Source organism: Pholis gunnellus (assembly GCF_910591455.1).
Source record: "Pholis gunnellus genome assembly, chromosome: 19".
NCBI classification, from domain to species: domain Eukaryota; kingdom Metazoa; phylum Chordata; class Actinopteri; order Perciformes; family Pholidae; genus Pholis; species Pholis gunnellus.
In genome coordinates this window covers 10,333,417-10,347,244 of record NC_136546.1, presented here as the reverse complement: position 1 = coordinate 10,347,244, position 13,828 = coordinate 10,333,417, and positions in this window count along the sequence as shown.

Sequence of the window (13,828 nt, the reverse complement as noted above, 5' to 3'; positions counted from 1 at the left end):
CTTTAAGGACGTTAGACACTTCAGCTGTGAGTCACAAATGTCTGGCAGGCTGCAAGTTTGTTGCTTCATTTCCTTACGTACTTTCAAAACATCAATTGACCTTTCTTTGTAACGCTCTAAGGGACACATAATGGCTCTTTGAAAGAGTAAAGTGACCAACCTGCTGTGACTGTAACTGTATTGTAAATTAATGAAAGAACAAAAACTTCAAAAAGAAGTTCTGGCTTGTGTAAGACAACAACAGTGACCTGTGTGCGAGGTAGGGAGGTAACATTATTGGTAGTAATAAGTACTGTAGGTGTCTTTGGCAGGAGAGCCATTAAGCAAGTGCCAAGTTGGCTGGCTGTACAGTCCCATATGACAGCAGGGCCCATGTTGCGGTGAAAGGGTCTTGCTGGCTTCAAACCCCAAATATAATCTGAGCTCTCTATTTATCCTCTTTGGCAAACTGAAACAATGCAGGGCATGTATTATTGCCTCTATTATTAGCCCTCTGTACTGTTATTTATAAATGGACACAGCTGATCAAAGCCTATTCAGATTGGATTCCCAGCTACTCCTGTTTCACTTGTGATAAAGGGTAAATGATCAGGAACACCAATGCCTTCAGAGGAGACCCAAAAGTTTGGCGTTTGTTTGCTTTTTAAGTGTTGTTAATATACTGGTCATTTTGTGTGTGTGTGTGTGTGTGTGTGTGTGTGTGTGTGTGTGTGTGTGTGTGTGTGTGTGTGTGTGTGTGTGTGTGTGTTTTGTGATAGTTAATCTACTGTCCAATGAATGGAAGAATTTCTTTGACTTTTGATACTTTTGATTTAGCTGATAATACTTCTGAACTTTTACTTAAGAAGGATTTTGAATGCAGCACACATTCAAACATTGGATGCAGCAGGACCTGAGCAGTTATGTAAATTCAACCAGTTCTGCCTGAGTGGCTGGTTTCATTTGGACAAATGTTTGTCAAGCCAATATCATAATATTCTTTCTGGTGGTTGTCAAAGACTTTATGGCTAATGAGAGGCTTTTGCTCATGAAAAGTTTACAGACGCTATAAGCCTTTTTTATTTCATTTTGAATGCTCAACAGGATGAGAAACCTCGTTTTACGACCTTTTTCTCCCTTTTTGCGAGATCTTGAACCGGATTGAGCCGACTATCTTCCTTCACAAATGTCAGCCCATGGAAAACATGACACATTGCGGCTTTGTGTATCAGTTTAGAGATCACACACATGATGTGAGATAATGTCAAACTTTGATGTAAAACACAGTCAAGTGGTTTTGTCTTTTTCTTTTTTTGCTCGTCATGGAAAACATGACTGATCGTGGCGCGGTATTCGCTGGCCCAGATGAAAGACCCAAACCACTTCCTGTCTGCAGCAAGGTGCAGACTCAATGTCACATTTAAAAGGGTGCAGGAAGATCTCAACCTTATGAAACCTTGGAAACCAGTTGTCATACATTTACAAAAGACCCTGAAGACAGTGTTTGACTTACAAATTAGCCAATTTACTAATTGCTGGTTTTAGTTTTTAATATGCAAAAGACTGCCCCCTCGCTCCAAGCATTTCGTCCCATCTGGCCATTAACTTCATTTCTTATTCAGGGCGGAGGATTTAAGAAATGGACAAATGTTGCTACTGATGGTTTCTATGAAGGAACGGCACAGATGGGCCTACTGCAGACTCAACAGCTTGAAAAGCAACATGTCCAGCAATGGCAAAAACGGACACTGCCAAGGACTCAACAGCCTGTCAACCTATGCCCCTTTACTTTTTGCATATTTATCAGCTCCGAGTCCGTTGTGCGTCAGCTGCAACACAATGCAACACGCAGCTTCAAACGTGTCTAGCCTCTTGAAACTTACTGGGCTGCTCTTCTAACCGAGGGGATACAGCTTTCCAAAATGACATTCTGTTCATCATTAATGCTCGGGCTGTGTGACTATCCTCGTAAAAAAGTGCCTGAGCTTTCAAAGCCCAACCTCCCAAGAAATAAATAATAATAATTAAAAAAACAACAGCCCAGTCTGTCGATGCATTATGGTGCCTCCCTCTGAAATACTGTCACACCATGACTGCATGTCTTTGTTTCTTTTTCTTTTTTATTGGATGGAAAGTAGATTCCCTGTATAAACCTTTGTAAATACTCACAGCATAAAAAAGAAACACGAGTTTCTGAGTTTGACATGTATTTCGGGTACGGTGAGAAAACTCCCTAAAATACTATAATATTTTAAGATCTGATGAGATCGGTGACTGTACCCCACATGTAAACTGGCAAACACACAGAGAAGTAATTATTAGTCACCACTACACCAACATACTAAATTACATTTAGCCATGTTAAAATATGTCAGAAGTCCAAAAATGAATTGCTAACAACTTGTAAATCTTTGTTTATTAAAGCAAGGGAGAGCTTACTCTTCATGTTGTGTTACATAGATGCTGGACTACTGAGCATTAAGGAACAACTACTCTTTAAAAGTTAAATTATATTGACCAGGCATTATAGAACAGATACAAATCTGACAAAAAATGTAACCTGTTGAGGAAGGAATAGTTGGTAATAACCATGAGTTATGATCAAACACAAACCACAAAACATCCCACAAAATAGGAATTAAACAGAAATAACAGAACCTGACATTTCAACTGCTTTCACCTTTTACTATTCAACTGACAATTGAACTGCTCTTAGTGGTTACACATCAAGTGACACTTCAGCTGTGTTAATCTGTTAATCTTTAAATCAACAAACATCTATTGTACAATTTCAAGCATACTACCTAGAAAACGTTATCCGTTTATTCTAACTGCTTTCGGTGTTTGCTCTTCACTCGAAACTTCAACTGACATATTCTTCTGGTTTATACACATGCATTCATTCTTCTCAGGATTTCCCTTCAACTGACATTTTAAAGGCATTTTCAGCACTTTCACCTTAAATGATACTTCACTCTGTTTCAGTATTTCAATTATTTTAACTCACTCTTCAACTGACATATCAACTATTTTCAAGGATACCCTTCCACTGACATTTCAAATCCTTTCAAAAAAGGATGATGAAATGATGTAACAGATTGCTAAACAATGCTTTAAACCAAACCCAGAGCTGTCTAAAATCACAGAAACACAATTAAATAAGATCAATCATCAATGTATTACTATATCAATGTGTTAAGAAAGAAACTAACTATTAGCCAGACATTTCATAACATTTTATCTGGTAATACCAACCTCCTCCAAAACCATCTCACAACCCTCAGGGAATTTCCAACTGAAGGCTTAGAACCACTGAAATTAGCCTATGATTGTAGGCAGTGAAAATAAAACCCCCCAAAAATCTGCCAAAAGAACAATGTCTCTTTTAAGTGTTGCAAGTGCGAGGAGGTCAGTGTCTGTGACAGATTACCGGGAGAAGTATAGTTTACACCGAACAATAACAGCTACATCACTGAGCTCATAACAACCCTATTTTCTTCTGAGTTGGGCCAGTCTGCTCAGTATTATTCATTCAAGTTGGCATGTCCCTTTGCCTGAGGAAGGTTGAATCATCCTCACGGTCACTTAGCAACAACCAAATATTGTTTAGTTAACGGTCAAAAAATGTAAACATTCTCTCTCCCTTGCTCACGTATACACTCGCGCTTATAGCGCATGAAGTCGGTGCTGAAGCGTCACTAATCTTGGTAGTGCTTGATATGTACGTACAGTGACAGTGTGTGCTCTTGCAATTTTGGTTTACCTCATGCCCTGATGAAATCTGAGATAATGATCTCAAGAATAGCAAATATTGTCATTCTCCCTGCAGTGGGAGCCCAATTTAATTCTGACCTTATCCCAGAATGGAAGCATATCATACACATGGATGGATTTACACAATTGAGGGTATTAGATGATGTCTTCTGATATTTATACCCATCGCCCACAGTGAGTGTCTGTTTATGAAACGTCTTCTTAGAGGTTATAAACCAAACTTCTCCACCGTGACCCTCGAGTGGAGCGGCTCATCAGAAATAAATCCGCTGTCCTCAACCTTTGAAACAAACACAGGAATGACACAATATAAATAACAATGACTCTCTCTGCAATCGTTGCTAATCACGTCTAAATAGCAACTGTTTCTAGGACAGGGGGTCACCTGCTGCGTGGCTGTGTGGGAGCCAGGGCCCTTTAGCGCTGCCTGGCTGTCCCACAGGGGGTTGAGGTTTAGCCTCTGTTGGCAGCTGCCGCCATGCTTCGGGAATGGACTGCTCTGCAATAATAATACTCTATATTAATGGATGTAATGTAAAGCAAGTCAGGAATTGCAGGAGTTATCTGGCTTTGATTAAATGAGAAACTAAGACATTGTTTGTCTTTTATTAAAGAGGATTGTCAAACGTTAGTTAGTGTTTTTCCCTTCGTCTCCTCAGGCACAGTTGCTAATACTGCTCATGCTAACTCCTCAGCTTGCCCACATTATTCTACACAAGCTGTTGCAGCTGTCAGAAATGTAAAACGCTTCACTTCCTGTATGACAGTGGATGATTTTGCAAGGAAAAACTTACCAGGCACCAGGTGTGTAGAATAGCAAAAACCTCTCGTGAATCGACTATTGAATAATATATGTGCTCAGTTAGTCAGAGAACAGTATACAAATATGTAACTTTTATAATAACAATTGAAGGCAGACCTTTCACCATAAGCACCATCTACGGTGGACACATAAGTCTGAGTATTGATTGAGACTTTTACAATGGTAAAGTTTGTAAACTTGAACTAAAACCATCCTGCATATTTTGGTTATGATAGGAAAAGAAAGTTTACAAAATCTTACTCCACCAGTCAATTTGTGAAAATATATAATACATTTTGCATTGTATCCCAATGGAGAAACATATTAAAGCTTTTTGATGCTATTCTCCTGCTACATGTGAAAATTAATTAGCATGCAGTGGAATTTCCTCCTTTAATCAACACTGTTAAGTAGCTCAGCATGATAACATCAGACTCATATCATTACAGCTGTTTTACATACGATGGACCAGTACGTTGAATAGTTGCACTCGTTAAGATTGTGTGAAAATGAACCCGTCACATCAGCCTAAATGACACTGACTGAAACGATAGACTGTGGGCTTATTTGGCTAAATTATATTACGGTGTCTAACCGGATATACATGCTGTTATGCAAACAGAAAGTGATGAACAGGATGTGACAAAAGTGACAAACCGACATCGACTCGGAGCAAAATAGAAGACTATCCCATCAAAGATTTGAACTGAGACAGGTTCCAATCCTGTATCCCATGTCTCTTTTCACATGACCAAAGTCCCGTACATACTCAAACTTCATCTGCTGGCAGTGGTGAAATGAATATAAGTACATTTACTCAAGTACTGTACTTAAGTACAATTTGTACTTAATTGTACTTACTTGAATATTTCCATTTTATGCTTTTTGCTTTTACTTTTACTTTTGACATTAAAAAACATATGATATGCTAGTAATGTATGAAGCAGTATTATACCACTTGACTGGGAGATGTGGTTGAGAGCTCAAGTTGGGATTTGCCACAGTCAATAATGATAATAACTTTCACAATCAATCAATATTGTTACTATTTGTATCTCATTTTACTGGTGTGTGAATGGGAACAATGGAAAGTCTCTAACAGATCATAATTAAGAAGGAGCAATGTTTAACGTTATGAATTGTGAAACACATTCCTGTGAATAAAATGCATCTCCAAAATATGAGCTCAGAAAAGTAGCTCTGTTTTGAGATCTGTGACAATTTCATTGTCAGATATTCCGATGTGGTTAAGCAAAGTAATTTTCTCAACCCACAACGAAACAGCTAATTCTTCAGTTTTCCTGAAAAATTCAAAAACATAGAATTTCCTACTGGTCTTCTTACTGAAACAATCGTCATATATGTGTTATTTGGCTACCTTCAGTCAACAGCATTAAGTATTTTAGAAAATCTTGTACACTATTAACAAAAATCCTCCTGAGAGCACATCACGTGAGCCAACAATCTTTGTTCTCAGATTGTCCCTTCCTTTATCTCAGTCTCCTTGGAAAAACTAATGATGTCCTTTCATGCTCATCTCCTCCTTGTCCTCCACAACTGACAAAGTGGAAGCCTACAATGCAGGAAAGCTGATGAGTATGCAAATGTCTGGAGACAGAGAGAGAGAGACAGAGACAGAGAAATGAAAGCAGAGAGGCAGTAGTGAAGAGTGATATGTGTCATTTGGTGATGTCATCCATCCAAGCGTCCAGGGTGACAGCGGCGGTGGTAACGGCCTGAGTCAGAGGATGACATCAATGCAACAAGCTGTCAGACAGGTTGTGAAAGGGCTTAGTCTCACGCTCCCATTGTCCTCTGGTTTAATGCTGTTATTCAGCCTGCTACCGGCCTTACCATTTGTTAATCTGACCTAACACACTGTTAAACACAGGACAAAGACACACAAACAGCAAATTTAAAGGCCAGCACAGAAAAAAAGGCCAGCGGCGAAATGTCAGCCTGTAATACACCATCACAGCTTTTTGAATACAAAAGAAGAAGCACACAGTTTTGAGTTAGGTCAGGCAATGAAAATTTACTAGCAGAGAGATTAAGCTTGAATTGATTAGCTCGGTGGTCAGCATCTATATCATGTCGACTCGTGTTTCATTTGAAGTGTTAACAAACAAATAGTGTCATTAGAAGAAGTCTGGTGGTATTGTATATTTGTATTGTTAACGAATCCCATGAAAAGAAAACAACCAACAATGAACTGATTCTTCTAACAATGATTGTCTGTGTGGCCAAAGCCGGATAGACTTCCATTGTTTTCCAAAAAAACTATTAAACTCACACATCAATGAGCCACTCTGTTACACTGGGTGACATGTTCCTTCACTACAATGAACATGGGCACTGTAGTTTATTGTGACACCGTCCGGCTGCCATACTTACAACCGCACAAAATGTGTGTTTATCCACGATTGAAAATAGTCCCCTACAAAGTCAAGATTTACTGCGCTTTGATTAACATCAGCTGGACCCTACTGTGAGCAGCTGTTGCAAAAAAAAACTTTCAAATATAAGTATATATTTGCGAGCTGTTTTTGAAGATTTACGTCTTCAATTCAAATGAATGGGCTTGGGGCTGTTACAAACAGGGCAAGGAATACAGAAAGTATTAAACAATGTGTTGGTCTTTTAATGTGAATTATTAACAATAAAAAACATATGGACATGAATATCATCAGTTCTTTGAGCTAAATGCTCATGTCAGCCATACCATTTTAGTTAAGTGTTACGGCATGCTAACATTTGCTAATCATCACTAAACACAATGTACAGCTGAGGCTGATGGAAATGTCATTTGTTTTGCATATCAAAGTAGTCGACGATGACTCCACATGAAAAAAATGTGGATCAACAATGTTATTACAATTCATCCTGAGGGAAACATGAATCTCTGTCACACATTTCATGACAATCCATCCAATAGTTTCTCACCGAAGTCATTTAGACTTATCCTCGAGAGACCGCGAACATCTGTACAATTCCATGCCAGTCCATCCAGTAGTTGTTGAGATGTTTCAGTTTGGACCAAAGCGGTGGACTGACAGACCAACATTGCCATCGCTTGTGTGAAAAATGGGTCCAAATACCTGGGGCCAGATCAGCTTGCATCCATTATTTCTACAGATTACTTAGAACGTGTTAAAAGCTTTGTTTCCACTAATGTCCTTAATAACCTGTCACCCTTTAGGCAATATCCGAATGACGAGTTTTATGTCAAAGTTACACAATATTGAAAAGTTCAACCATATTATCTCAGCTCACAGACATTCAGGGGTTAGAGGAAGTGTTGATTGAGAGAAGGATGAGTAAAGGTGGAAATGTAGAAACAGACAGACAGAAACTCTCCCACATTCAGTCAGAATGCACCATGGTGGCTTTGTTTCATTTTCCAACCACACAATCCCCAGACCATAGAGGCTTGGTGTGCTGACAAACAAGGCTTCTTTGGGGTCAGGTCAAGCTTGTTGCTCATTCATTGCTCACTGTGCTCACACAGAATTACAGATAAGTAGAACATGAGTCAGTGGGCACATGAGTCAGTGCGGTGTACGTAGTTAATAGGTTGATTTCAGGAAAACCGTTTCAAAGAATTGCTCTACCTATCTGAAACTCTACAGGTATAATACCAGAGGATTGCACCAAGTGTGAAACTCATTGGCAGACCGCCTGTTTTTATAAGTGGGTGTGTTGGTGGATGATATCACCGCTCTAATTGTATAAATAACCATTATGTTTTGTTTAAAAAGGGGAACAGAGTAGGAAGCGAAAATCTAAGATTACATGTTTACTGAAAACTATTCATTATCCTCCTCTGTATAGTCAAAACAAGAAAAGGGCATTTACAGATGACGTCATGTGAATCCACACAAAAGAGGCCCACATGTTGAGTAAAATCAAGTTTCATCTTTCAGAGACTCTTCAACACCCTTCAATCTGAGATGAAGACTTTACATCAGATACAGTATGTCGTGTGTTGCACTTGACTGGAGTGCCCCCTGCAGGAGAGGGCTATAATGACTCAACTACGAAAATACTTTATTTATGTGGCACTATTCAAAACCGGGTAGTTCACAGTTACAAATAAAAGAAATTAACAATAAAAAAGAAGAAACAATTAAAACAAATTTAACAAATATATTAATCAAAGCTTCGCAAGATTGTTAAAAAAATAAATTGAGTAAATAAATGAATAAATTGGGGAAAGAAGCGTCATTAAAATGTGTCTCAACAGAAAAATTGCCAATCAACCTGCAATGATTGGTAATGAATCATTATAACAAGGGATCTGTATTGCCAAGAATCTGGCAAATGATACCTATCATGATATAGGGGTTTGGATTCAATATCAAACTGTCTCAGTATAGATAACACATCGCCATATGATTAAATCTGAGTCAAATAAAGTTACACCCTGTAACATCCAACATCATAGCACTACTTTTGTGCAATCTGAGCCACTGTTTAAAACAAATCTTTGCAGGTAATCTATTAATTAATAATGTATCCAGTGTTTTGATACAGTATCAAAGAACATAATACCGCGTGCGATACTCAAGTTTATCAATATTTCCTTAAACCCCTAATTATATTAATAACCTCAACAAGCGTCATGTCCCTGGTCACGTGATGAATTTAAGTCCAATATTTACTCAATTTCTTTGCTCAGTTTTAGGTTTCCACCGAATCATGAAAAAAATATCTGTCTCCTAAGCAGCTAAATGGTCCAGTGTGTTTGGTAGCATGCTGCTACCAAAAATAATTCGATGAGAGTGGCGAGATCAAACCAAAAAAATGATTTTGCGGTGCCAGAAAACCAAAACAATGAGCTGAAGGTTGAACTGCCAAAGTCAGGTGATCACACCTTCAACACATTCGCATTCCTTCCTCGTTAATTACAGACTCTTGATCAGTGCTAGCTATTAACTATGACGCTCCACGTACTACGGTAGCTCCAGTTTTGGGCACGTCAGTTTCCACTCGTCACATATATAATGACTCTACAAAAGGAATGTACGATATGGGCAGCAAAAACATAGTTGAGTTTCGGAAAAGAGCTCCGTTGAAGTTAACTTGACTAACGACTCCTGTGAGTCGTGTGACTATCGACACTAACGACTCACTGGACCAGGGCGTGACAGACGAGTCATGTGACTAGCAACTCACGGGAGTCATGGGACTAACGATACTAGGACTCGCTTGACTAATGACTGACGTGACAAAATGTCAACGTTAACTTTTAATTTTGCACGGGACACAAACAGCAGTCTCCTGGACAAAAGCCCTGTTTGTGTTGCTTGCTTGACCCATCCCACTATCTCACGCTTAACACTACATCAGTCGCTCTGACCGTTGAATATTAACGCCGGTGTGTTTACATTGGAGTCAGTCTAAAGTGTGGTGCGTCTGTATCAGACGCCGAGAGGAACCGACCAATGTATTTGACGAGTTGGGAGTGAGACCAGGTGGGTTCAACACTATGAGCGACGCCTTCCACATTTGACCCATTCTTGATATAAAAGAATAAGATTACAGCAGCTTTCATATGGGATTTAAAACGCTCCACAGTGGTTGTTAATGGCAGTTTGATGACCTGAGCAAAAGCTCACCACAAATATTAAACTCAAGCAGAAATGTTGCTTGCCTTTTGTTAAAATATTCACTTCTAGATGCAAGATTTAATTCCGAGTCAAACCACCCAAAATACTGTCAAGCAAACCAACAGAAAAAAGGTATCATCTGTAGATTGTGTCACTGCTGTTTTGCCTTTCTTAATAATTGATGCCTGCCTGGAATTCTGTCTTGCTTCTTTTTTCAGATTTCAGATCATTCAGGTTTTTCTTTTTTTCCACTTGTGCTCCAGTTGGCTGGTCTCCACAGAGCTTGAAGGAAAGTCACAACATTCAGATTGCCACTTATCACACTCAGGCACGCAAGAAATTAAACCTCCATAGCCTTAGGTGAATGCTCAGTTGGTCAAGGCATTTTGCATTTCGGAGTCATTACATTGCTGTTCTGCACTGCTGTCCTCAGCTCAGTTGGGGGGGGGGGGCAATGTTTGTCATTGACCTGACATTTCAGGTCCTAAGTATATGTGATTGTCCAGTCCCCAGTGACAATATGGGATCAGACATAAATATATGTAGAAGATGAGCTGTTTATTCCAAGGCCAAATTGTATTCCTCCCTGGATTAAATAGAGCAATCTTAGGAGTCAAGAGGATCAGTTTTGTGTTCACCAGCCTGATCTATCCTCACAGTGGGTGCACAGCAGAGAAAGCTCCTGGTCTTGGCACATACACAGAGCCGAGTCTCCCCTGAAATCAGCTCACAGTCTTTATTCTCCTAATACATTATTGAAAGCTATTTTTGCAGCTGCACTCCAAGAACAAAGAGGTATTGCAGTTGTCACTTTCAACTTTACAGACAGAATGAGAAGGATATTTTGGGAATTTTTTTCTTTTTCTTTTTACCTCTCCCTGAAGTTCCCCGAGACTTGACTGACTCCCCTCAAGCAATTTTTTGTCGTAGCATCTGCCAGTGTGATGAGTGTGTTGAAAGCCTTTTGTTATCAAGCTGTTCAAAAGGGCCATCGTAGGCTTGGAATACACTCATTACACGCTGGCTATTTTGCACCAAAGCAAATGTAATTATGATAAGACTTAAAGCTGACTTCTGTAGGATTTTCATTCATGAGTTTTATTCTCATAGTTTGATCTTCAGTTGCATTTTTGAAGATTATTTGAACTTCATGTTCTCCTGTTTTATCTCTTTCCTGCTTGTAGCATGCAGCACTGGCGAACACATCAGTATGTTAAGTCCAAATTGCATGCTTGAATTATCACGCTTTCTCCCTCTTTCCCCTCCACACTCAAACCATACCAGACTTCAAATGTCTTGCAGAGTTACTGAGATGTTACACTGTCACTGTGCAAGTCTGGATTTTAGGTTACAAATCCTCAGAGCCCAGCAGACCATCCAAGCGAGACCCTGAGTCACCAACTGCAGCGTGTGTGTGTGTGTGTGTGTGTGTGTGTGTGTGTGTGTGTGTGTGTGTGTGTTTTGTGTGCTTGAAGAGGAGGGAGTCAGACTGTAAGAGAAGGGAAAACTCAATTAATGTCCGCCTCACACAACAAAGCAACAGCCAGGGCCTCTCTGCGCCAGGCATCAAATTAAAACATCTCTCCTCACACAATTTGTTTTGTTTTTGATCTGTAGCAAATGGAATCAGTCTGCAACCTGCGCCGATGATTAATTACGCTACAATTATTATGCCTGTCAGTTTACTGTGGGGTTAGGCCTAAGATGCTCCCAGAGCTAGAGGAGGTATAAAGGGCCTGTTAGAGTCATCAAATAAGCCCACAGAGAAAGGACTTTTTGTTATTTTTACCTGATAGATTTTACAGTATGTCCCATCCACCTTGGGGTGCATTTCCAAGATGAACATAAATCATCATCGTCTTTCCTCTTCGACTGACCAAGCTGGTAGAACCAGGGGAGCTACTTCGTAGCCAGTAGCACCAGTGGATGTACTCAGCAGCTTGAAAATATGTAACACTCGCTCCACCTCCCAGTATTCTCCCAGACTGTTAAAAGTAAAAACAAGTGTGTTCAAATGAACAGGATAAAGAAAGGTTACATCAATAACAAAAGGGAATGAAGCACTGTCATTTGTCAGGTGCAGCATTTGCTGAATTAAAAAAAACAAAAACATTCCTGTCAACAAACTAAATTCTAAATTGATTTTTCAGAAAATCTTCACGTCACGTAACATAACATATAATGCGATTGAGGATTTTATTGATATTGCCCTCTGCTACCTCTTAACAAAGTACACGTGGACACTGCAGACTTGTTAGCAGCCAGGTCACTCTCCTGCTGCTGCCTCGAGATGGAACAATAAGCTGATGGCTGCAACAGGGACACCTTTTGTTGCCTGTGATCCCTAATTGGGTGATTACATCTACCTCTGTTCTAAAAATAAAAAAAATCTACTGACAGTTCCCCAGTTTCCAGGGAGGAATTGAAACCTGAACAAACCAGGTCATTTTTTAAATATTTGGTGAGAAAAGACAAGAATCAAATAGTTCAAAATGAATACCTCGAGTGATGGAAGAGGTGAGGAGCTGCAAACTACAATTGCCAAAGAAGCTCCTTTGACGGACCTTAAATGGGTGGGAGTGCAATAGGACTCGAGACAGGGGAGTCTATACTATTAATCACAAAAATGTGTGCTTAAACAGCAAGGCAAGACACCAAACCCCCAACAGAGAACAGTGAAACGACTGCCTCAACTGTGAGCATCTGTGTTGGTGATTAAAAAAAAGCTCCAGAAAAATGCATGCTTTAAAAAAAGGTCACAACAAGGACACAATCCAAAGCAGTGACCAGCTCCTAACTCCATCCTCTTCACTGCTCCCTGAGTTTTGAATTTTCAAACGACATGTGTTATGTATTCCCAGATCCCTTCTGCAGCTGCTCCTGTGGTCGGGCAAGTGCTTTGGGCTTTGGTTTATGTAATGACTGCAAAGCAACACACACACACACACACACACATCCACATACAGTACGGCTCACTGAGTTGCTGCATGGCCAACATTGTGGCAAGCCGAAACAGAATCATTACAAACACTTTCACTTATTAAATTGGCCTGCTGCTGGATGCAAGACTTTATTTCATGGTTGGGTCTTTAAAAGGAGGGTAAGCACAGCGTTTGAAGGCCAGGATATCGTCAATAGAAACATACAAAATTCTCCTTTTTAATAGAAATAGATGACATCAAAATATACAAGTCTCTTTGTAAAAAAGAATCATGATTGACAGTGTTGCATATACTGTGTGTGTGTGTAAAATACAAGATGACCACAAGTCAATTATGATCTCTCACATTCAGGGAAAAGGACTCCTACTGACGCTATTCGCAGCAACCACCTGTCTTTGGTCTGTCCCACTTACTTAATCGTATGCACATGATGTTGCTGAAAGCTCTGTGTTGATTATTCTGGCTGACAACAGACTTGACAAAGAGAATCTCCCTCAGGCTGACTGTGTTGTGACCTTAAAGCCCCTCCGAACAGCAGTTAAAGGGCAGCTGAGGTCAGAATGAGACTCTGCTTCCATTAAATTGTTGACAGAAACCAGCACCAAACAAACATGAACACTGACATTCAGAGCCGCACTCTGCCTAAATTAGGTGGTCGTACCCTTCAGATACTCAGTGCAAAAAATACTGAACAAGAGCTCCACATAGTGGGCAATGTAGCC